Source organism: Vulpes vulpes, chromosome X, assembly GCF_048418805.1.
Source record: "Vulpes vulpes isolate BD-2025 chromosome X, VulVul3, whole genome shotgun sequence".
NCBI lineage: Eukaryota > Metazoa > Chordata > Mammalia > Carnivora > Canidae > Vulpes > Vulpes vulpes.
Window position 1 is genome coordinate 89,769,832 of NC_132796.1, and position 24,749 is coordinate 89,794,580.

The following is a 24,749-nucleotide window of genomic DNA, read 5'->3' on the forward strand; positions in this document are numbered from 1 at the left end:
ATATCATTCTCCAGTTCTTACCCCTAAGATTCCCTCAATCTATCAATTTTTGAGCATTTTGCCAATTATTTTCTAGCTGAATATTTTTTCTGGGTTTTCTTGATTCTCTTGTTATAATTTTTGCACCCTCTTGGGTCACTTCTTACAATCTCTTTTCCAGGGACACCTGCGTAGCTCAGTGGTTGGGCGTCTGCCTTTGGCTCAGGGCATGATCCCGGATTCCCCGATAGAGTCCTGCATCGGGCTCCCTGCATGGATCCTGCTGCTTCTCCCTCTGCCTATGTCTCTGCCTCTCTCTCTCTCTGTGTCTCTCATGAATAAATAAAATCTTTAAAAAAAAATCTCTTTTCTAATGTCTTAGCTCTTTGCAATAATGATATACAATTTTCCCTTCTTCCTTTGCTCCCTTCCTAGGTTGACCAGAGTAGGGTTATTCCCTTTAGTAAAGTGTTTAGTAGCTACTACTGTGGTTTTTCATTTTTTCTCTTTTTTTTTTCCTTCTCATTTTTTCTCTTCTTTGTCTTTCTGTAGACGGCCACAAAATTGAGTAGCTGCTGCTAAGCTTTGAGTAACAGTGTGTCCTTTTGCCTTTTCAGTCTATCTGACTGCCTTTCCCTAACTTGAGTTTGGATAGTTGGCAAGATAGTCAAGACAAAGGTGAATAGTAGTAGAGGGTGATTTTAATCTGCCCTTGCTTCCATACCAGTGAGTGTTGAAAAGCAACAGATTGCTAATGAAAATCAATTGGGAATTCACTTACTTCTGGGTACTCCTTGGTAGTGTCTCCTAGCCCATCATTAGCAGAAAGGCATTAAGTAACCCTTCTCAATGGGTTTCTTTTTTTAAAGATTTTATTTATTTATTAGAGAAAGACACAGAGAGAGAGGCAGAGACACAGGCAGAGGGAGCCTGATGTGGGACTCAATCCTAGGACCTCAGGATCACACCCTGAGCCGAAGGCACATGCTCAACTGCTGAGCCACCCAGGAGTCCCTCCCAGGCACCATTCTCGATGGGTTTCTAAAGTCCTTAGTTCTTCTACAGTTGTAAAGCGTGGCTAATAGCTTCCCTTGGCCATGATACTCACTGTGTCATGTCATTTTCTAGTCTCCTATATGTTTGGTCCATGACCTCAGTGAAGTTTGTTGGTTCCAGAATTCCCTGTAGCAGGCAGTGCACATCCCGATATGTGGGGCTACAAACTGAAAATGCTGTGGAGCACTTCTGCGAGTCTTTCTGGGCACAGAAAAAGAAGTCTTTAAATGACTAATAGTGGGGTGCCTGGCTGGCTCAGTTGCTGAAGCATGTGACTCTTGATCTTGGGGTTGTGAGTTTGAGCCCCATGTTGGGTGTAGAAATTACTTAAAAATAAAATCTTTTTTTTTTTGAGAGAGAGAGTGAGACAGAGCTTGCTGGGGTTGGGTGGTGTGCAGAGGGAGAGAGAGAGAGAGAGAGAATCTTAAGCAGCCTACATGCCCAGTGTGGAGCCTGGAGTGGGCCTCAATCTCATGACCCTGAGATAATGGACCTTAGCCAAAATCAAGAGTTGGATGCTTAACCAACTGAGCCACCTCAGTGCCCCAAAAGTAAAATCTTAAAAAAAAAAAAAAAGACTAATATCATCTAGTGAGAAAGGCAAGTGGATTACCTGGGAGGCCTGAATAGCTTCTCTATGGCATCAGCTTCACAGATGATCTGAATAGGAAGAGCAGGTTTTCTTTATACAGAATACCTTGGCTATATCATGGGTTTGGTTCAGACCACTGCATAAAATTAATATCACAAGAAAGTGAGTCAAATAAGTTTTTTGATTTCTGTGCATATAAAAGTTATGTTTATAATATACTGTGGTCTATTAAGCGCACAATAGCAGTGCATTTAAAAAACAATGTACATATCTTAATTTTAAAATACTTTATTGCTAAAAAAAGCTCACTGAGCTTTCAGTTGAGTTGAAATCTCTGATCACAGATCACCATAAAAATATAGTATTTAAAATTTTTCATTATTATGAGAATTACCAAAATGTGACACAGAGAAACAAAGTAAGCAAATGCTCTGGAAAAATGGTGCCAATAGACTTGTTCAATGCAGGGTTGCCACAAACCTTCAATTTGTAAAATATGCAGTATCTGTGAAACACAAAGTATCTGTAAAGCACAAAAACAGCAGGTATGCCCATTGAGACAAAAATGTATGATTATATAAAGCACTTTGATTTTTAAAAAAATATATTTATTTATTCATGAGAGACACAGAAAGAGGCAGAAACATAGAAAAACAGAGAAGCAGGCTCCTCACAGGAAGCCTGATGTGGGACTCAATCCCCTGACCTGGGATCACGACCTGAGCTGAAGGCAGACGCTCAACCGATGAGCCACTCAGGCATCCCTGCACTTTGGTTTCTTTTCTCATGTTGATATTTATCAGGCCTAACATTATTTTTGTCTTTTTCAACGTGACCAATGCAGACCCTCTATCCTGTTGCCTTTATACAAAGACATGATCTTTTATCCAAATTCCCAATTTTTTCTTTCTTTTTGTTAAAGATTTTATTTATTTATTCATGAGACATGCAGAAAGAGAGAGGCAGAGAATAGGCAGAGGGAAAAGCAGGCTCCACGCAGAAGCCCGATGTGGGACTTGAGGATCACTCCTGAGTTGAAAGCAGACGCTGAGCCACCCGGGCTGCCCTGCAGGGCTTTTTCTTAAATTGTTAATATCTCTCTGTCCCATCTGGAATGGGCATACACATAGGAATCCAGTCTTATGGTAGTAACGCCTGTTTCTTTGATTTGGACAAACGAACATATTTGCGGAGGTTCTTAGAAGTACCTCATTTCGGGACACCTGGGTGGCTAGGCAGTTTGGCGCCTGCCTTCGGCCCAGGGTGTGATCCTGGAGTCCCTGGATCGAGTCCCATATCGGGCTCCCTGCATGGAGCCTGCTTCTCCCTCTGCCTGTGTCTCTGCCTCTCTGTGTGTCTCTCATGGATAAATAAATAAAATCCTAAAAAAAAAAAAAAAGAAGTACCTCATTTGAAGCATATGAATTAGTGGTATTTCCTGGATAACTATCATTCTTTTCTTTTTCCCCCATGTTTCTTTTTTTAATTTTAACTTTTTTTATTGGAGTTCAATTTGCCAACATATAGCATAATACCCAGTGCTCATCCCATTAAGTGCCCCCCTCAATGCCTGTCACCCAGTCACTCCACCCCCCGCCCACCTCCCTTTCCACCACCCCTTGTTCGTTTCCCAGAGTTAGGAGTCTCTCATGTTCTGTCTCCCTCTCTGATATTTCCCACTCATTTTGGATGACTATCATTCTAAGGAGAATGTAAAAAGTTATTTGGTACAGAAAGACTGAGAAATAATGGAAGAGCAAATGGAAAAATTAAAGCACTTTCTCTTTCATAGAAGCACCCTCTTTTCTTCGCTATACCAGTTCTCTCTGCATCTCTTAATCTTTCCCTACATCAAATTGACTCCTGAAAAGAAGGAAGCAACAATCTTTTAGATGGTGGTTCCCTTTCGTAGTAGATTTCCCTGCAAGAAAAGACAAGGGCACAACTTCTCCAGCTGATAACTAATTACCCGCCCTGTTTGAGGGCACATGCTTGTATGCCTGGTGTCCTAACCCGATTTCACTTCATGTCTCAGCCCTAAAATCCACTTCTCAAAAAACAAAAAAAATCCACTTCTCAGAGTTCCTTATGAAACAACATGGGGATACCTGGGCGGCTCAGTGGTTGAGCGTCTGCCTTCAATTCAGGTCGTGATCCAGTGATCCGGGGTATCAAGTCCCGCATTAGGCTCCCCATAGGGGGCCTGCTCCTCCCTCTGCCTATGTCTCAGTCTCTCTCATGAATAAATAAATAAAATATTTAAAAAAAAAAAAAGCCCTGCAGACATTTCTGGCTTTCTACAACTTTTCTACCATCAAAGCCAATAGTGATCCTGATGGGGATTTTAGAGCTGGTATCACCTATGCTTACTCAATAATAAAATCTTGAATTCGGAGAGGGTAGTTCATCTGGCTAGCATTCCAAAATAGTGGAGAGCAAGAAAGGTGACTTTTCTTAATTCAGGATTTCTTACCTGACTGTTGTGTGTCCACAAGACTTTCAGCTGATCACCCAATCCAGGAATTGCCATGTAAATCCTTATTGCCAAATCGTTGGGAAAATGTAATTAAATATTTCCTGCCAGGCCAATAAAACTTCTTCATGAAATGTAGATAAGAATGAAATAGTTTTATTATTGAATAAGCATTAAATAGGACTGCAATGTGCATCACAGGCAATCTGCTAAAGAGACTGTATAGACCAAAAAAACCTCTTACCCTTTTGTATACATGTTAACCCATGTTGGTGTTCATATTCAAAGAGATGGCTCCTTGGCCCCCAGCAATGACATATCTGGTATGCAAAACCGTAAGAGGCTTATTTAGCTTTGAAAAACATTTACATGAATTTTAAAGAGGCTGAGCTAGCAATTATAATCTCATTTTCTGAAGGAAATTTAAAAAGAAAAGTAGAGCTATGGGAGGAAAGTTCTCTATTTTTTGCACTAGGGAAATTTTTAAAGTAATATTTTTAGATTTACCCTTATGCTGGCAAAGAATAATCAAGGTCACAGTCCTAGAGAGTCTATGATACCTAATAAATTACCCAGGTAGGGTCTCATACACAGGAAGAAGAAAAGGCCTTAGTAGCTGGATCTAGAGTATGAGGTGATCTCTGGCTTTCAGGTGTTAAAAACAAGACAACAAAATGGAGTCACGTATGTTAAAACCCATATCACTAAACCAAGACATAACTTAATTACAGTTTCAGTTCTTCCAGAAGTGCAATCTTAAACCAGTCAATCAGGAATCACCTAACCAGCACTAATTAAGTAATCTGTTTAATAGAGCCCTGCCATCCCCTCAAAAAAGTAACCTTGCAATAACGAGTCTGCTTTTTTGCCTAATTTCCTTGTTCCTTTTCCTTTCTACCTATTTAAGTCTTTCATTTTATAACTCATCAGAGCAATTTCTAACTGCAAAATTGGATACTGTGTGATTCAAATTGATTTTTGCTCAAAAAAAACTCTTAAAATGTTTAATATGGCTGTTTATATTTTTTTAAGTTTATTTTTTGTTTTAGTAATCTCTGTATCCAATGTGGGGTTCAAAATCATGACCCCAAGATCAAGAGTCACATGCTCTTCCCACTGAGCCAGTATGACACACCTCCTCAGTTTATCTTTTAATGCAGCAAAGGGGAAATTCCCCGTTAAAAATAGTACATAAGGTCAGGGTTGGAGTAGGAAGAGGGATCTGATGCTGATTTGATAGATTAGGGCTAGAGCTGTTACATACTTTTGGTTTGTATGGCTTCTAGAATCCAGGGCAGGGCTCAGCCTGTAGATAGTTTGGGTTATAGAGCCTCAGCTGCATTAAAGAGAAAGCAATTTGGGGGGCCCCTGGGACGGCTCAGTTGGTTGAGTGTCGGACTTTTGATCTCAGCTCAGGTCTTGATATCAGGGTCAAGAATTCATACTCCAGGTTGGGTGGAGGCTTCTTTAAAAAAAAAAAAAAAAGACGAAGAAGAAGAAGAAGAAAGAAAGCATAATTTGGGCCTAGAAACAAGATTAGAAGTTATAGAGAAATAGATTTGTGTACAAAGGAATTATTTTTTATAGCCATATTGAAATTTACTACCTTTACTCCAGTTAACAAAATATATTGCAAGAAAAACTAAGCATGTTTGGGGCACCTGGGTGGCTCAGTCGGTTAAGCATTTCCCTTTGGCTCAGGTCATGAGATGGAGCCCCACATCGGGCTTTCTGCTTAGCAAGGGAGTCTGCTTCTCTCTCTGCTCCTGCTGGTGTTCCTCTCTCTCTCACTCACTGTCTCTGAAATAAATAAATGAATAAAATATTTAAAAATGACTAAGCATGTTTAACAAAAATGACACTTTTGAAAGTAGAACACAATTTTCTTTTCAGGAAATAATACTGCAAATGGTTACCTCTGGGTCAATTTACTGCAATAGAGGAGCAAAGTTGTAAAGCATAGCTATGCTCACCTGAGGCACTTTTCTGCACAATTGTAAAGTACTTGAAATCATTCCTAAGATCAAAATTTAAAACCATTTTAAGAGACAAGACTTTAAGAGTTTCAGAGCCACCTCTGTAAGAGGTACTTTCCTGCCCCAAATGGTCAAAGCTTAATTAGAAGGTGGGCAATACTAAAGTTTTTTCCTCATCATATCTTCTGTTCAAAATGCTATTATCATTGTTAATATGGTTTGTATCTTGTCTGATCTGGATGATACAGTCCAAAAAGTAGGGTTCGAGAAAATAGATCCTACACTCATGGAGGAAGGAGTGACTGTGGCTTTCACTTCCCCTAGTTTTATAAACAGAGGACTCCAAGTTCCTTGATTATATGTGAATTGGGGTAAAAATTGTGAATTACAGTGGTGAGAAGGGTGTGTACTTACAAGTGAACTACACTGTTGAGGTTGTACAGGTCCTGGAGGAAAATACTTCATATAAGGTAGCATCTGAGCAATAATACGTCTATGGAGAAGGCGAGAGAGCAGTTGTTTATAGACCTGAAGCTTGGCTGTGAATCAAGAGAGAAGTACCTGCAACCTGGGAAGGATGTGCCTTTTGATGCGTTGACTTCTTGGTGGTGGAGGTGAGATTATGGTACAGAATGTTGCTCTGGAGGTATATGATGAGAGTTCAATATCACTAGTTGACTCTGACATGCAGGATGATGCTGAGCTCAGCTGTGGAGACAGTGGGTAGTGGTTCTCAAGCACCTAAATTTGAATCATTCTGAATAGGGACAGTTAGTAGGTTGCTTTGTTTTCTTGTTTACAAAGGTTCCCTGAGTCACTGAAGGAGGTTGAGGTGAAGCTGTATACAATGAATTCCGTTGGAGGAGCACAAATATCTTCTTATGGCTGATTGTATGGCTTGTACAGTACACATTGGAAAAGGAGGTGGTGGTATAGGATGCTGCCTTGTTGGAATATGGTTCATATGATGCTTGTCTTGCAGCCTTATAAAACAATCAGAGATTTCGTTTGTTGCTGGGGCAATATGTCAGATGAACATTTTCAAATTAAGGCCGGGCCACAGGGTTTCCAGCTCTCATATGGCAGAGGTTGGTATGAGCCTCTAAATGTCTTTGAGACAAAAATGTTGTCTTGCATCCTTGAACACCGCTGCAAATGAATAAAGAACCTTGTTTATGCTCCTCAATTCGCTCCACCAGTTGACTGCAGCCTGGACACATCTTATCACCTTCTTTTCCATGTAAAATTGCACAGGCATAGCAAAAAGCATGCTTACATGGAATCATCCGCCCATAGATTTTAATAGGTAATTCGCATTTTTCACACAAATGAACTGAGGTGTTATCCTTTTGTCCTAAGATGTTTATCTGAAAGTCCCAGACAATCTCTTCATTAGAACTTTGCTCATTTCTAAACGATTCGCCCCCACTAAAGTCATACCGTTCTTCCTCACTAAGACCTCCTCCGCCAGCCCGCTCCATGATTCCGCTTGCGGGGCACAACGGAAACGGAAGTCACGCTCCCTGAGCCTGGCGGCGCTTGCGCCCTGCCCTCTCGCGCCAGTGGGGGGGAAGTGCAACGGGCTCCCAGCTTTGACCCCTTCTCACCCACTTCCCCTTCCGGTGATGGAGTAGAGGAGGAAAGAGAGGAAGTGTTTCAGAGCTGAGTTAGGTTAGACTGCTTTTTTTATGCTTTAAGAAAAAGTAGCCTTGGGAGGCCTGGGTGGCCCAGCAGTTTAGTGGCGCCTTGGGCCCGGGGCACAATCCTAGAGTTCCGGGTTCAAGTCCCACGTCGGGCTCCCTGTGGGGGGCCTGCTTCTCCCTCAGTGTCTCTGGCTCTCTATCTCTCTGTGTCTCTCATGAATAAATAAATAAAATCAGAAAAAATTCAAATTATTAAAAAAAAAAGAAAAAGAAAAAGAAAAAGTAGCCTTTACCTGGAAAAAGAGACTAACCTGGAATGGGGTGGGGGGAGGGGCGGAGAAGCGAGCACACAGGCACAGTAATACCTGAAGGCAGACTTGAGGCAAATGAGCCAGCCAGCTCACCCTTAAAGGTATTTTTTTTTTAAAGTATTTTATTTATTTATTCATGAGAGACACAGACAGAGAGAGGCAGAGGCACAGGCAGAGGGAGAAGCAGGCTCCATGCAGGGAGCCCGACGTGGGACTCGATCCCGTGACTCCAGATCATGCCCTCGGCCGAAGGTAGGCGCTAAACCGCTGAGCCACCCAGGGATCCCCTTAAAGGTATTTTGAATGATTGTTAAGTGCTTTCCTTTTTTTGGGTGAAAGCCCATGCATTATATAAAGTGTTCAAATAGAGACTGGCTAGCTTCTTGTCAAGATGCTATAGCTCTGGCTTCTCGAACTTCTCTGCCAAAGTACCCTTAATTGTAGAGAAAAGTAAATTTAACTGTGAGGGTGAGGGAGCAAAGTTTTGAGTACCTCTGAAATCAAATTATTTCTTTGAATAGTTGTACTTTACCTTAAAATTATATGAAGATAATTCATTTTAGAATGTTGGTTTATTTTATTTTAGAATGTTGGTTCATTTTAATAAAAAAATATCGCTTTTAATTGCTTTGTTAAATTGCTTGAATTTCTCCCTGCCCCCTAAAGACTTTGAGTAATAGTGATACCCCAGGAAGCTGTGCCAAATGCCATATGTAGCACATTGGTATATTTTCCCCTCAGTGTTGGTACACTAGTTTGTGATGCACTGCACAGAAAAGCTTCTTTACTGAGTACAAGATCATCCAGTAGGAGTTAGAAATCCTTTTTTTTCCCCAGATTTTATTTATTTATTCATGAGAGACACACAGAGACAGAGACATAGGCAGAGAGAGAGGCAGGCTCGCTGTAGGGAGCCCAGTGTGGGACTTGATCCCAGGACCCCAGGATCACTCCCTGAGCCAAAGGCAGAAGCTCAACCACTGAGCCACCCAGGCATCCCTAGAAATCCTTTTTATGCAGAATCCTATATAATAGAATTAGTATATAAGAGTATTTATCTGTGAGTAAAAGTTCAAAGTTCAAAGCCCAACAAATTATGAAGATGATTAGTCATATTTTAAAATATCTTCCTATATCTTCAAATTTCTAATTTTAGTCCTTTAAATTTTACATCCTCCTGCCATATTCGATGTACATTTACATAACATTAACAACTTGGAGGAGGGGTGCCTGGGTGGCTCAGTGATTGAGCCTGCTTCTGTGGCCCCCCACCTAGCTCTGCCTAGCCCAGTTTGTCCCAAAAATGTGGAGGTGTAAGGAAACCAGAGATAAAGCAACAAGCCAGACCACCCCATGCTAATGTATGGGTGGGGAGGGTATCTTGTTATAGCAGTTTCTTGTGACCAACGAAGAATAACCAGACCCCAAAGAAGATTTAAGCCATTAAAGATGTTATCAATAGTCCTTACTCCGCTTGGGCGGCTTAGCAGTTGAGCATCTGCCTTCAGCTCAGGGCGTGATCCTGGAGACCCGGGATCGAGTCCTGCATCGGGCTCCCTGCATGGAGCCTGCTTCTCCCTCGGCCTGTGTCTCTGCCTCTCTCTCTCTCTCTCTCTCTCTCTCTCTCTCTCTCCCCCTCTCTCTGTGTCTCTCATGAATAAATAAATAAAATCTTAAAAAAAAAAAAAAAACAGTCCTTACTCAATGGTATATCAATGGAGATGTTAAAAGGATTTAGGTTCCCTGATTTGGCTTCCAATAAAAGACCAACCCTAAGCCCTCAGTGGCAACCCTGTCGGGACCCCTCTCACTTCTGAGAGCTTTCTCTGTATCTTTACTTAATAAACTTCTATCCCTTTACTCATTCTCCTATGTCTGTGAGATTCATTCTTTGATTCCATGAGACAGGAACCTAGCTTTACCGTATTAGAGTCAGCAGGGATGTTGCACCAGGTTGAAAATGCTATAGAGAAAAGGAAAATAAAAGCCATAAGAACATTTTTTGATGGTCTCCATTTAGATACTGGAATTGGGGAAACATAGCTAGATCAGAATATTTTATGCAATTATACTCCATGGTTATGGAGATTATGCTGGGGATTTGGAGAAGATCTGAAATAACAGGGAGTTGACAAATTTTCAAATTTGCTGACACACTTTATAAAAGAAAAAATATATAGCCATGCGGGGCATTTTATCAGAGAGGGTGAGCAAAAGAGTGAATGAGCAACAGAGGTAGGGTTAAAAAGATCAAGTGATAAGCCCTCCTTTTAATGTTAGAAATTTTTATGAAGCTTACAGGTGGTTGAAAGAAGGATCCCTCTTTACCCATTTCATTATTGATGAATTCCTGAAAAGTTGCATGAAAGTAGGTACTAGTTTTCTTCTCTTGACGTATGATATCATTTCATGACTCTTTTGTCTTTATTTTGAATTTGTCACCTGTGGGCAATGTTATTGATACTTAAGCTTTTTATTTCTTTGGCCTTCTGCTAAATAGCTAATGACATACAAATACATAAGTGTACAAGGGGACCTTGTGACTCAGGATGCACCCTTCTTTCTGCAAAATAACCCTGCTTGAAATGAAGTGGTTTTCAAACCTCTGTCATCAGAAGGGTGCAGCTGCTCTGAGAGAAGTCAGAGTTGGGGAGCTCAGAGTCTTACCTCCTTAACACTGTCCAGCTCTGGTATCCCTTTTCAACAACTCAATGGAACACATTTTGAATACTACGCCTCAAACATATATTTTCTAAGCTGATATATAATATAGATGAACATTCATATATTTACCACCTAGATTAAGATGTAGAGCACTATCAGTGCATTTGAAAACCTGCTGTACTCCTTACTACTCACCCTCACAGGAGGAAAGCTATACTGAATTGTGTATTCATTGTTCTCTTGTTATTTTCACTTAAAAAATCATACATGTATATATCTTTATACAAAATATTAGTTTTGGGATCCCTGGGTGGCGCAGCGGTTTAGCGCCTGCCTTTGGCCCAGGGCGTGATCCTGGAGACCTGGGATCTAATCCCATGTCAGGCTCCCGGTGCATGGAGCCTGCTTCTCCCTCTGCCTGTGTCTCTGCCTCTCTCTCTCTCTCTCTCTCTGTGGCTATCATAAATTTAAAAAATATATATATTAATTTTGCGTGTGTTACACTTTGTAGGTATGGAATAACACAATGACTTTCTTTATTCTCTTAACATTATATTTCTGAGATACTTTCATGGTAATGCATATATTTTATTAATTATCAGTCTGTATTTCATTGTACGACTGTATTATAATTTAAATATTCCCCTATTGATGAATATTCACTTTGTTCTTATGTTTTGTAACTTTAAGTGCTACTTTGAAATATTCTTGTAGGGATGCCTGGGTGGCTCAGTGGTTGAGTGTCTGCCTTTGGCTCAGGGCATGATCCTGGGATCCGGGATTCAGTCCCACATCGGGCTCCCTGTGGGGAGCCTGCTTCTCCGTCTGCTATGTCTCTGCCTCTCTCTGTGTCTCCCATGAATAAATAAATAAATCTTTAAAAAAAAAAGAAATATTCTTGTACGTGCCTCATGTATATGTTCGAGAATTTCTCTAGGGGATGTGTATAGGACTGAAGTACTGGATCATAAGAGAGTGAGCATATTCAACTCTTCCAAAGTGTTTATACTAATTTGTCAGTGGTTTATAACTTTTTTTGTTGTTGCTCTTCACCAATACTTGTTATTAACAGACTTAATTTACTACAAATTTGGTGGTTGTTAAGATTTATGTTTTTTTTTTAAAGAATTTAAATTATTTATTTATTTATTTTAAATATTTTATTTTATTTTATTAAATTTTATTATTTATTCATGAGAGACACAGAGAGAGAGAGAGGCAGAGACACAGGCAGAAGGAGAAGCAGGCTCCACACAGGGAGCCCGATGTGGAACTCGATCCCAGGATTCCAGGATCACGCCCTGGGCCGAAGGCAGGTGCTAAACCGCTGAGCCACCCAGGGATCCGTAAAGATTTTATTTTTTAAAAAATAAAGATTTTATTTTTTTAGTGATCTCTACATCCAATATGGGGCTTGAACTCACAACCCCAAGATCAAAGTTGCATGCTCCACCAACTGAGCCAGCCAGGTGACCCCTAATTTATGTTTGTATGTTGTGTTTCTCTAATTACAAGTAAGGTTGAACAGGTTATCATGTTTTTTTTTTTTAACACTTATAATTCTTCTTTTGTCAAATATCTGTTTATATCATTAGGCCATTATTGAACAATTTATATTTTTCTTTAGTGATTTCTGGAATACTGAATCTTTGCCAGTTATATGACTTGTAATTGTCTTCTCTAGCTTTCTAAGCCTTTTAATTTCTTTTTTTTTTTTTTAAGATTTTATTTACTTATTTGAGCAAGAGAGCAGCAGAGGGAGAGGGAGAAGCAGGCTCCCTGCTGAGCAGAGAATCAACACGGGGCTCCATCCCAGGACCCTGGGATCATGACCTGAGCTGAAGGCAGATGCTTAACCGACTGTGCCACCCAGGCACCCCACCCTTTTAATTTCTTTATGATGTCTTGTGGTAAATAAAAGTTCTCAATTTTTAAAAAAGTTTTTATTGGGACGCCTGGGTGGCTCAGTGGTCCAATGGCTCCAATGAACTTGGAGTCATCTTTAATTGAATTGCAATTGATTTTGTATATTGTAATGTCAGGATATGTTTTTTCCCCTCCATATAAATAGTCATGTGAAACTGAGTTAAAATGGAGTTGGGTGGGGATCCCTGGGTGGCTCAGCGGTTTAGTGTCTGCCTTCGGCCAAGGGCATGATCCGGAGTCCCAGGATCAAGTCCCATGTCGGGCTTCCGGCATGGAGCCTGCTTCTCCCTCTGCCTGTGTCTCTGCCTCTCTCTGTCTCTCATGAATAAATAAAATCTTAAAAAAAAAATGGAGTTGGGAGGCCAGGAGGTGGAACTCTCAAAATGTAACACTTCATGGCCCTTTGCAGACTCAACAGGAAGAGATATTCCTTACATTCCTGACAGGAAGAATCCTGTATAGTACTTAACTACTCTAGCAGGAGGATGAAAGATTTTCTCCTGGCCTGGCAATGACCCAGCCAATGAGAAATTTACAACTTAGCCAATGAAAAACCATTATATTTCAAACTCCCAGTGTACCCCAATAGACTTTCTGTTTATAACAGCCACTCCCAACTCCCCCCTAGAAGAATATTGCTCTTCTTTGGGGCACCTGACAAGCTCAGTCAGTGAAGTGTGAAGCTCTTGATCTTGGGGTCATGAGTTTGAGCCCTATGTTGGGGGTAGAGATTATTTTTTAAGAACATTTAAAAAAAATTAAAAAAAAAAAAAGGCAGCCCGGGTGGCTCAGTGGCTTAGTGCCACCTTCAGTCCCAGGTGTGGTCCTGGAGACCCAGGATCGAGTCCCACGTCAGGCTCCCTGCATGGAGCCTGCTTCTCCCTCTGCCTGTGTGTGTGCTTCTCTGTGTGTGTGTGTGTCTCTCTCGTGAATAAATAAATAAAATTTAAAAAAACGTTTTTAATAAAAGATCATTTTTTTCCTTTGTTCTCTGGACTTGCCTGTGGTTTTGTCTTAGCTTGTGTATCCCAAATTGCAATTCTCTGCTATTCCTGGTAAAATAAAAGTTTTATGTTTTAAGAGTCAATTACCCTAGAACTACTTATTAAATAACACATTCTTTTCCTTCTGATCCTCAATGGTTAATTTGTCATATGTCAGATTTTCATATATATTTAAGTCTGTTTCTGGATTCTTCTATTCTGTTGTATTTTTTTCCTATCCCATCTTAATTACCGTGGCTTTATAAAGTTTTAAGGTTTTGGAGATGGGAGCAAGTCTCTCCAAATTATTTTTCAGGATCAATCTTGGCCTATTCTTGGCCATTTGCTTTGTCAAGATATTTTAGGTTGGTAAGATATTAGAGGGAGAAGGAGTTTTGAGGAGAAAGAAGGGGAGAGAATAAGGTATACGAATACACATTTGTTCACATCACAGTTTTTCTAAAAGTCAACCCTGCTTTGAAGTCAAAGACCAGAAAAGCTGCCTGCCTAAATTTACTGGCATCACTGTTGGTACTCCATGAGGTGAAGTACAGGGTTAACATAATTTTTGTTTCCTTTACTTTTAAAACTAACTTCCTAAAAAAAATAATAAATGTAACACTTTGGTTTCTTACCATTTCTTGGGATGGGCAGTATAGCCTTGTGATAAAAAGCATGGCCTCTGCTGACAGGCATATGTATTTTTTTTTTAAAGATTTACTTAGATAATTTGAGAGAGAGAGAAAGCATGAATGGGGGAGTGCAGGGGGAGAGGGAGAGAAAGAATCTTAAGCAGGCTGCACATGGGGCCTGACACAGGGTTCGATCTCATGACCCTGAGATCATGACCTGAGTGGAAACCAAGAGCCGGATGGTCAACTGACTGTGCCACCCAGGTGCCCCTGACAAGCATACTTATGATTTAATTCTTTCTCTTCCTCTTATTACCTGTATGACTTTGGCATATTACCTAATCTTTCTGAGACTTGTTATTTTCTTTTCGATCTTTAAATGGTTAGTAATAATAATAATTAGTGTTAGTTTTTTATCACTGCCATAACAAATTGCCACAAAATTAGTGCCTTAAAACAACACAAATTTATTATACAGTTTTGTAGGTCAGAAGTCTGACAAGGCTCTCACTGGACTAAAATCAAGTTTTCACCAGGGCTCTGCTCCTTTCTGGAGGCTCTAGAGGAGAATTCATTTCCTTGCTCTTTCAGGTTGCTGGCAGAATTTACTTCCTTGCAGTTGTTGGCCTGAGATCCCTGTTTTCTCATTGGCTGTTGCCTGAGGGCAAATCCCAGCATGTAGAGGTCACCTGTGTGGTTTGGCTTATAACTTCCTTCTTCCATCTCCAGAGCCAACAACAGTGGGTTGACTCCTTCTCACTCTTCAAATCTTTCTTGCCTCTTTGTCCATCACATCATTCTTTGTCTTTGCCTTTGTCTTCCTCTTTTCTCTCTTACTTCAGGTTCAAAAAGTTTTCTACTTTTATGGGCTCTTGTAATTAGATTTAGCCCACTCAGATGATCCAGGATAATCCCCCCATTTTCAGGCCCCTAATTTTAATCACTTCTATGCCTGTCTCTTTGCCATGCAAAGTAACATATTCACAGGTCCTGAGGATTCAATATCTTTTTTTTAAATTTTTTTTTATTTTTATTTTATTTTATTTTATTTTTTTTATTTATGATAGTCACAGAGAGAGAGAGAGGCAGAGACATAGGCAGAGGGAGAAGCAGGCTCCATGCACTGGGAGCCCGATGTGGGATTCGATCCCAGGTCTCCAGGATTGCGCCCTGGGCCAAAGGCAGGTGCCGAACTGCTGCGCCACCCAGGGATCCCCCCCCTTTTTTTTTAATTTTATTTATTTATTCATTTATTTATTTATTTATTTATTTTTATTTATGATAGTCACAGAGAGAGAGAGAGGCAGAGACATAGGCAGAGGGAGAAGCAGGTCCTGAGGATTCAATGTGGACATCTGTTTGGTGAGAGGGAAGATTGCATCATTATACTATTCGGTCTATTACATCTACCTTATATGATTTTTTTTAAGATTTTTTTTTTTTATTCGTGATAGAGAGAGAAAGAGAGAGAGGCAGAGACACAGGCAGAGGGAGAAGCAGGCTCCATGCCAGGAGCCTGACATGGGACTTGATCCCGGGACTCCAGGATCATGCCCTGGGCCAAAGGCAGGCACTGAACCGCTGAGCCACCCAGGGATCCCCTACCTTATATGATTCTTATGAGAAATGCATGAACTAATGTATGTAAAGAGCTCGACATAGATGTGATATGTAGTAAACACTCAATAAGTGTTCATTCATATTTGAACTATTACTGGAAAAATGGGTTTTCCCCTCTGTTTTCTGCTTTTTGTTATATTTATGTCACCTAATTTTATTGTCTACTCACATAATTTCTTTTTTTTTTAATTTCTTTTTTTTTTTAAGATTATTTGAGAGAGAGAGAGAAAGAGACAGCGAGAGGGAGAGAGTGGGCAAGCACAAGCTGGGGGAGGACCGAAGGGAAATGAACAAGCAGACTCCGTGCTGAGTGTGGAGCCTGATGTAGGACTTCATCTCATGATCCTGAGATTACAGCCTGAGCTGAAACCAAGAATTGGATGTTTAGCCAACTAACTCAGGCACTCAGGTTCCCCTCACATAATTTCTTTAGAAAAGGCTACAAAATATTTCAAGCATACAGCCTTATACAATTTTTGAGATGACTGGTACCCTACACAGCTGTAGTGGGTTGAATTGTGCTCCCACAAAAAAGAGGTCAAGTCCTATTTCCTGGTGCCTGTGAGTGTGACCTTATTCAGAATAGGGGCTTGATAGGTATTATGCAGTTAGGCTAAGGTCCTAGTGCATTAGGGTCGGCCTCACATCCAGTGGCTGTTATCTTTATAAGAGAAAGAAGAGGAGGATTTTGACACAAAGTCACAGAAGAGAAACACAAGGGAGAAAGGCCATATGATAATACATGCAGAGAATGGAGTGATGCAGCCAAGGGTTGCCAAGGATTGCTGGCAACCACCAGAAGCTAGGGAGAGGCAAGGAAAAATCCTTCTCTAGAACCTTCAGAAGGAGCATGGACCTGATTTTGAATGTCCAGCCTCTCAAACTGTGAGAGAATGTATTTCTGTTGTTTTAAGCCACCGAGTTTGTAGTATTTTTTTATGGCAGCTTAAGAAACTAATCCAGCAGCTTACCATGTTTTCCTAAATTGTTTTTTATTTGAAGTAGCATATTAAACATGGTCTTGTTTATTTTCAGCATATAAGACATCTAAATTCGGGATGCCTGGGTGGCTCAACGGTTGAGTGTCTGCCTTTGGCTCAGGGAGTGATTCTGGAGTCCCAGGATCAAGTCCCACATTGGACTCCCTGCGTGGAGCCTGCTTCTCCCTCTGCCTGTGTCTCTGCCTCTCTTTCTGTGTGTCTCTCATGAATAAATAAAATCTTTAAAAAAAAAGACACCTACATTCAAATATATGTCCCAAGATACCAGCAGTACCCTAAGACTCATTTGGTGTAGCCCTTAATAGAACTAAGATCATTTAGTAAAAGTTATAAGGAAACTGATTTTTAGTTCAATATATAAAATAGAGCCTTTTTTAAAATATAGGCTCCATGCCCCGCACAGAGCCAACCCAGGGCTTAAACTCACGACCCTGAGATCAAGACCTGAGCTGAAATCAAGTCAAATGACTAACCAACAGAGCTGCCTAGGTGTCCCTAAAATAGAGCTTTGAATGATTACAATAGTGCATGGCAGGGATCCCTGGGTGGCTCAGCAGTTTAGCGTCTGCCTTTGGCCGGGGGTGTGATCCTGGAGTCCCAGGATCGGGTCCTGCATCTGGCTCCTTGCATGGAGCCTGCTTCTCCCTCTGCCTATATCTGCCTCTCTCGCTCTCTCTGTGTCTCTCATGAATAAATAAATAAAATCTTAAAAAAAAAATAGTGCATGGCAGTGAGAGCTGTCCTAGACCTTTGGTTGAAGTAGAACAATTTTTTAATGAATGTTTAAGATAAAAATTCATGGGATCCCTGGGTGGAGCAGCGGTTTGGCGCCTGTCTTTGGCCCAGGGCGCGATCCTGGAGACCCGGGATCGAATCCCACATCGGGCTCCCGGTGCATGGAGCCTGCTTCTCCCTCTGCCTGTGTCTCTGCCTCTCTCTCTCTCTCTCTCTCTCTCTGTGACTATCATAAATAAAAAAAAAAAAAAATTAAAAAAAAAAAAGAAAAAAAGATAAAAATTCATTTTAAAGCGAGTTAGGAGGCACCGGGGTGACTTCTTTTAAGGGTCTGCCTTCTGCTCAGGTCATGACCCCAGGGTCCTAGGATCCAGTTCCACTTAAGGCTCCTTGCTCCACTCCCTCTCCCTCTGCCTGATGCTCTGCCTGCTGGTGTGCTCTCTCTCTCTCTCATTCTCTGCCAAATAAGTAAATAAAATCCTTAAAAAAAATTAAAGAGAGTTAGATATTGTCATGGTAAGCCAGGAAGAATAATTTTTAACATTGTAACAGAAAAGTCTAACTGGTTCCTTGCTTACTTAGATGTATATAAGACATACATCTAAGGGGTGCCTGGGTGATGTAGTCAGTTAAACGTCTGCCTTCAGCTCAGGTCATGATCCCAGGGTTCTGGGAGCCCCACATCAGGCCTTTTGCTCAGGGGGAAGCCTGCTTCTCCCTTTCCCCACACATTCCCTGCTTGTGTGTGCTCTTTCTCTCTCCTAAATAAATAAATAAAATCTTAAAAAAAGAAGAAGGCTCTTACCAGTGTTTTCTGCATGAAGTTGGTTGATCAGGAGCAAAATTTAGTCAAGTGACTATCTAGTCTATAAGACTATATTTAAATCATTTGATAGAAGTTTGTTTTTTAAAGGCACCGAGTCCTCCAGTGTTTATCGAGTGCTCCACGTATGATATGAGATGTAGATGATGCCATCACTGCCCTGGTTGATTTTATACTCCTGCTGGGTTGTGTAGCAGACGCTTGCTGGGTGCCTTCTGGGATCCATTCTCTTCCTAACCATATTCACATCTGCCTACTGGTAGCCATCCTTCCCTGTCACAGGTCACTAGCTTCAGGCTGCCTAATTAGGGTCAATTTTTGTGCTCTTCTTTGGAATGCTGGTAGGAAGTTCTGTGTATCCCTCTGGATATTAGTCAGAAAAATCTGGTCTTGATTGTAGCTGGCAGCTATATTATTGCTAGAATAAAATCCAGTTTTAGGATAAAGTTGATGCGGAAGATGGTAAAGGAGAAAGATATGAGGGAATTGAGTCCTTGAAGGGATTCACTGAATTACCGGATCAACTATACATCTGGACGATTTAGTTAAGTGAGAAAATAAATCCTCTTTTTTTTTTGAAGCCAGTTTGCATTGGGTTTTCTGGATTTTTTTCCAGCATAAAGTCTTACCTAACATGTTCATAAATCAATGGAAAAACAATAAATAACCATGTGTAATCAAGTACTAGGTATACTGAAGACAAACCACCAGCAGCATTAGTGTTACTGGAGAACTTAACAGAAATGCACATTTTTAGCCCCTTGCCCAGGATTTACTGGCTGGGTATGTCTGTGGGTGGCACCAAGTAACGTTTGTTTTAACGTGCCCTGCAGGAGACTCTTTTGCTGGCTAAAGTTTGAAAAACTCCCCTCGAAGTTTAGAACAGAAAGGACGACTTTACAGGGAAGATGAGATGAACTATATATGGGAACCAGGTGGACTTTTGAAAAGAAGACTTATGAACCAGAATGAATGAAGGCACAGAGGCAGGAATAGATGTTATTTATGAGTCATTGGGTAATTGTGACTCACAAAATAGTAAAGGATCATAATTGCATGGGTCTTAGGGTAGGAGAGAGTCAGTGGCTGAGACTGAGTTTTTATTTTTTGTCCGGTTGTTCTCATTTCTCCTGAACTCGTTGAAAACCTGAACAATAGCATGCAATATTGGTATTCTTCATTGTAGGCAATATACTTTGGGATCAACCTGTGTGTAGTATAGCCATAGAATATTAAGTGCATCAAGTCATGAGAGGAGAATAGTCTGGTCCTTCTTATATTTGTGTCAAGTAGACAAAGAAGCCTCCTTCCTGGACTTCAAAAATTTGAAGGGAGTTACTTTTATCTTGTCAAAATCTGACACTAGCAGGGCCACATCAGCAGTGAGAATTTAACCTGTCCTGGCTTTCTGAGATACTGAGTGGAATTCCTTATCTTCTTTCTCCCTTCTTCCCATATTTTGTAGGAGAAGTTTCCACCTTAAATACTGATGTCACGGCCAAGGTTGTACATCACCCGCCCACACTGCCTGCTCTGTTTGATAATGTGTGCTTGGATGGAACTGTTTACATTCCACCCTTTCCCCTAAAGCGTTATAAGCCATGCATAATGATGCAGCCTGTGGAATTATGGAATGGGAGCTGACTTTGGCTCGGAGAGAGTGCTGGAAAATGAGAGGCATTTTAAAGCTCACATGCTAATGACTACAAAAAACCAAAGGCTAGACCTTCAAGTCTAACTCTTTTCCAGACTCGTCTAGACCTGAGTTTATGGTACTAGTGGGTGGTGTGTAAGTGACAGTGGAGTTAAGGGAGGAGAGGAAGGGTTTTATTTTAACCTAAAGATACAAATAACTTTTCCTTATTGATAGCCAGCTTTTTGCTAAGGAGCGCCAGAACAGTGAATAAGCACTTCTGAAGCGGAGGCTCTGCTCAGTGCATTTAGTCATTATTTAATTAGTCTTGATAATGGGGCTTCATTTTAGAGAGAATTTAATTTAATGGTCTTGATATTGAATGACCTTGGTATGGCAAAGACACTTGTCTCTGTGCATGTGTGTGTGTGTAAAATGCAAATAATGGAAGTGGCTTTGGAATTGGGCCCAAAACTCTTGAGTACCAGGCTAAGGTTACTTTAAATCTGCTTGCTTTGCAGGTCAGTTTGAAGGATGCCTGAGACAAGCAATAAATTCGGCCCCTCTGCCACTTTGAGGGGACAAATCAGACAATGAATCATCTCTTGTTTGTTCAGTTAGACTGACCCATTGTTTGATTTGCTTTGAGGGTCCAGAGTTTAATTTTTTTTCTCTTCTTGGGGGATAAGGGAGTGATGGCGGGAAGCAGATGGTCAAATTAAGGGCCACTAGTGAGTCGCAGGGCTAGAGGTCTGTCATTCTGACCTCACACTGCTTGGAGGTGCAACTGGGAGCTGTGCTAACTCATTCTCTGGCAGGGACAATTTCTGCAGGCAGAATGGTTTCCATGGGCACGGATTGGTGGATATGTGGATTTCCACAGCTTACTTGGGGAAAGGTGGTGTTTTCATTACCTTAACACAGGACTGATAGTTGTTGCCGTTTTATCCCATTTCTTCTAAGGTTTGGGCTGTGAGGCTTTGTCTGGTATGGAGATGAATATGTATATTTCTTCCCTTCCTTACTCTGGAGGTTTCAAGCTCTGCTGTGTTTCTAATGGACCTTTTAAATGCTGCACTTCTAGGTTCATTTTAATCATGAAATGCATTGCTGGCCTTCAGCGTGAGTTGTTCGAAGCCAAAGGAAGATAGATAGTCTGACAAAGCCTGCCGTGTCTTTGGTTGAAGTATTTCACAAGAGATAAGGCCCTGCTACAGTCAACGTACTCATGAGACAACTGACAGGTATGTATTGCACGTCCAAGTGTTAGACATGGTGGGGTAAAAGCCAAGATACCAAGATGCTGAACATCTAGATCAGGTCTGTATACAACTGGTTTACTGACTTTGTTATGTTGGGGAAGAAAAATTTCCTCTATTCTCTCAAGAGTCTACTGGCTGGTCTAAGAATCAAGTTGACATGAGACAGATTAACGAAGCAAATCGGATGTAATTTTGTAACAGGTGATTCCTAAGGCAGTTAGTAGGGGTAGGGGCCTGAGCTTCAAAGGGAAGGAAAGCAAAAAATATTTGGTAAACAAACACGTGTCGGACCACGCAGAAAAAATGGGACATAAGGGAAGAATTTTAACAAACAGGATTTGTTAGGTGCTTCCCTCTCTCCAGGCCCTGGTTCATGTTATAATTTATGGTGATTGCTGTCTTCCTGGAGCAGGTCCTCCATCCGGAGTCTGTTAGGGGAGGTCTGTTAGTCTGAGGGGAGGTCACAGTTTCTCCCTGAGTCTTTTAGGCCTTGATTGTTTTCAGCTCAAAATAATCTGCGTGCCAGAGTGGCACTTCTGAAGGTGACTCTTTCTGTTACTCTACATTATTGTTTCTTCCATGAAATTTACTGTTGTATTTGTCATCATCGTTGTTGGTTTCTCTATTGGTGAGTACGAAGTACTTAGACTGTGGTTCTGCCTCTGTATTTGACAGTGTGCCTTTGGGTAAGTCTCACCCTTTCAGTTTCAGTTAACTCAAGTGTAAAATGTAGATACCACTTGACCTTCCCTATTCACAGAGTTATTGTAAGTGTCCCTAATGACCCCAGGTTGAGTGTAATGTCATATTACCTGACTAATTGGGTATGTCTGGGCACATCTGGAAGGACTATGAGATTTGCCGGGAGTGAGTTGCTATAAAGGACCACAGGGTCTCTCAGAAGGCAACTAAGCCAAAAAAGATTTAGGCACATGAACTTCCCACGGGAGTAGTGCTAGGAAGCCACGGTAGAAGAAATAGCAGTGTCTTGATAATCAGATCCAAAGCAAAATGATAGTTGGATCACTTGAGTCTAAGGAGCAGATCAGAACAGTGTATATTGGAAGTTTATGGAAGTGAAGGGAATGAACATTACTTTTAGGAAGAATGAGCAAAGAGCCATGACAAGAGAAAATGACAGGCGCTAGATCACTGAGCTCCAGGTTCCTTCTAATGATCAGGAATGAGGCAGGGTCTGTAACCTGTTCCTGAACTATGAGGTTTAGTCCTAGTTATGGATGGTACCCTGGTTTCCCACTTATTTTTCAATATATTGATGGTAATTCAGATATCTTAATACACATAAGATTTAGTCAAAAGAAACTGAGATGTGTACAAGTTCCTAAGGTAAATGGGTTTCTCAGGATGCCTGGGTGGCTCAACGGTTGAGCGCCTGCCTTTGGCCCAGGGCGTGATCCTAGAGTCCCGGGATCCAGTCCCGCATTGGGCTCCCTGCATGGAGCCTGCTTCTCCCTCTGCCTGTGTCTCTGCCTCTCTCTCTCTGTCTCTCATGAATAAGTAAATAAAATCTTTAAAAATAAATAAATGGGTTTCTGTTAGTTCACTCTTTTCTCAGAGGTTGTGTTCAGAGTGTAGGGACAGAATGGTGGGGACTGGCCAGTCGGGCCTCACTGGTTATGGAGTAGGAAGAAATGGAGCCAACAGGGATTCCACTTGTATTTTGCTCTCCTCTACACTGTGTTCATTTTATTTTTATCTATTTTTTATTTTTAAATTTATTTTTATTTTTTTAAAGATTTTACTTATTTTTCTAAAGACTTTTTAAAAAATTTATTTATTCAGAGAGAGAGAGAGAGAGGGAAGGAGGCAGAGACACAGGCAGAAGGAGAAGCAGGCTCCATGCAGGAAGCCCGACGTGGGACTCGATTCCATGTCTCCAGGATCACACCCCGGGCTGCAGGCAGTGCTAAACTGCTGTGCCACCGGGGCTTCCCCTTGTTTTTTTTTTTAAGATTTTTTTTTAATTTATTTATTCAGAGAGAGAGAGAGAGATTTTATTTATTTATTTGACAGAGAGAGAGAAAGCACAAGCAGGGGGAGCTGGAGAGGGAGAAGCAGGCTCCCCACCAAGCGGGAAGCTCAACATGGGGATTGATCCCAGGACCCCAGGATCATGACCTGAGCCAGAGGCAGGCACTCAAAGAACTGAGCCACCCAGGTGCCCTATTTAGTTTCTTAGAGCATCTTTTTAAAAAAATGTTTTTTATTTATTTTTAATAATTTCTACACCCAACTTGGGGCTCAAACCTATAACCCTGAGATTAAGAGTCCCACACTCTTGTGACTATGCCAGCCAGGTGCCCCTTGTGTTCTCCACCCCCCCCCATTTCCAACCCTTTATTGGGGCTCTGTCAGCCTCCCCACCCCACACTGTGTTCTTTGTAGAAGCACACATGTGGGCAAGGAACTCACTGGATTGGTCCACAGGCTGAGAGCTGAGGGCCTCGAATCAGAATGACCTAGGAGAATGTGGTGGTGAGGTCTGGCAATTTTACTTTAGTCTTGTTATGTGGTAGAGCTGGGAACTTGACCTAATCAGCAGGGGGTCCTGAGTGTGGCATATGCCACACGGGCAGGAGATTCCTTGTGGCAAAGAAGTTGGCTATTGCTCTTAGGATAACTGAAGTAGGTGAGGACGGGCCTCTGCTTCAGAGAGTAGCATGAGTATGAGGAGGCAAGTAGGTGTTAACCTGATCAGAGAGGTGCGTATAGAAAGGTTGACCATACATCACAGTCTGCTAGGGATAAACTCAATATGCACCTGTAGTTCTGGGATAATTATTAAGAACACTTTCTTTTGTAACTCCCCAAGTTCTTCCAGTTTTTGTTTTTTTTGTTTTTTTTTGTTTTTTTTTTGTTTTGTTTTATGATAGTCACACAGAGAGAGAGAGAGAGAGGCAGAGACATAGGCAGAGGGAGAAGCAGGCTCCATGCACCGGGAGCCCGACGTGGGATTCGATCCCGGGTCTCCAGGATCGCGCCCTAGGCCAAAGGCAGGCGCTAAACCGCTGCGCCACCCAGGGATCCCAGTTCTTCCAGTTTGAATGGTAAATTATATGGCAAGAAGCTGGGGCAAAGTTGTTTTGTCCTTTTGAATTCCTGTCCTGCTCTCCTGACTGGCCCAGCAACTGACAATTGCCCTTCAACTGGCAATTACTGGCAATTTTCCTGGGGCCTCCAGAAATCTCTTCTCTCCTTCTGTTAGGTCTTTCTTCTTTTTCCTCCATCTGCTCCTTTATCCTCCTCCCTTTTCTCATCCTGGGCTCTTGGGAAATTCTGCTTGTGGTTCTTTATTGATCTTGGGGACTACATAGCCTGAGTCTGTCTTTGTATCAAGCTGCGGTGGCCCTAGTGCTTGGTCCGTTTTTGTCCTCTTGCCATTTTTGAATTTGATGACAAATGTACAGACATGAGGAATC

The 24,749-nt window shown here is 41.4% G+C and overlaps 1 long non-coding RNA gene across 1 annotated transcript in view; it reads left to right on the forward strand.

Moving 5' to 3' along the window:
* The window catches only part of LOC140596200 (uncharacterized), a 623,902-nt gene that overhangs the window by 10,397 nt on the left and 588,756 nt on the right, over positions 1 to 24,749 (forward strand). Inside the window, exon 2 of the long non-coding RNA XR_011998225.1 lies at positions 21,132 to 21,291. This is a non-coding gene — a long non-coding RNA (uncharacterized lncRNA). The remainder of the gene's footprint in view (positions 1 to 21,131; positions 21,292 to 24,749) is intronic.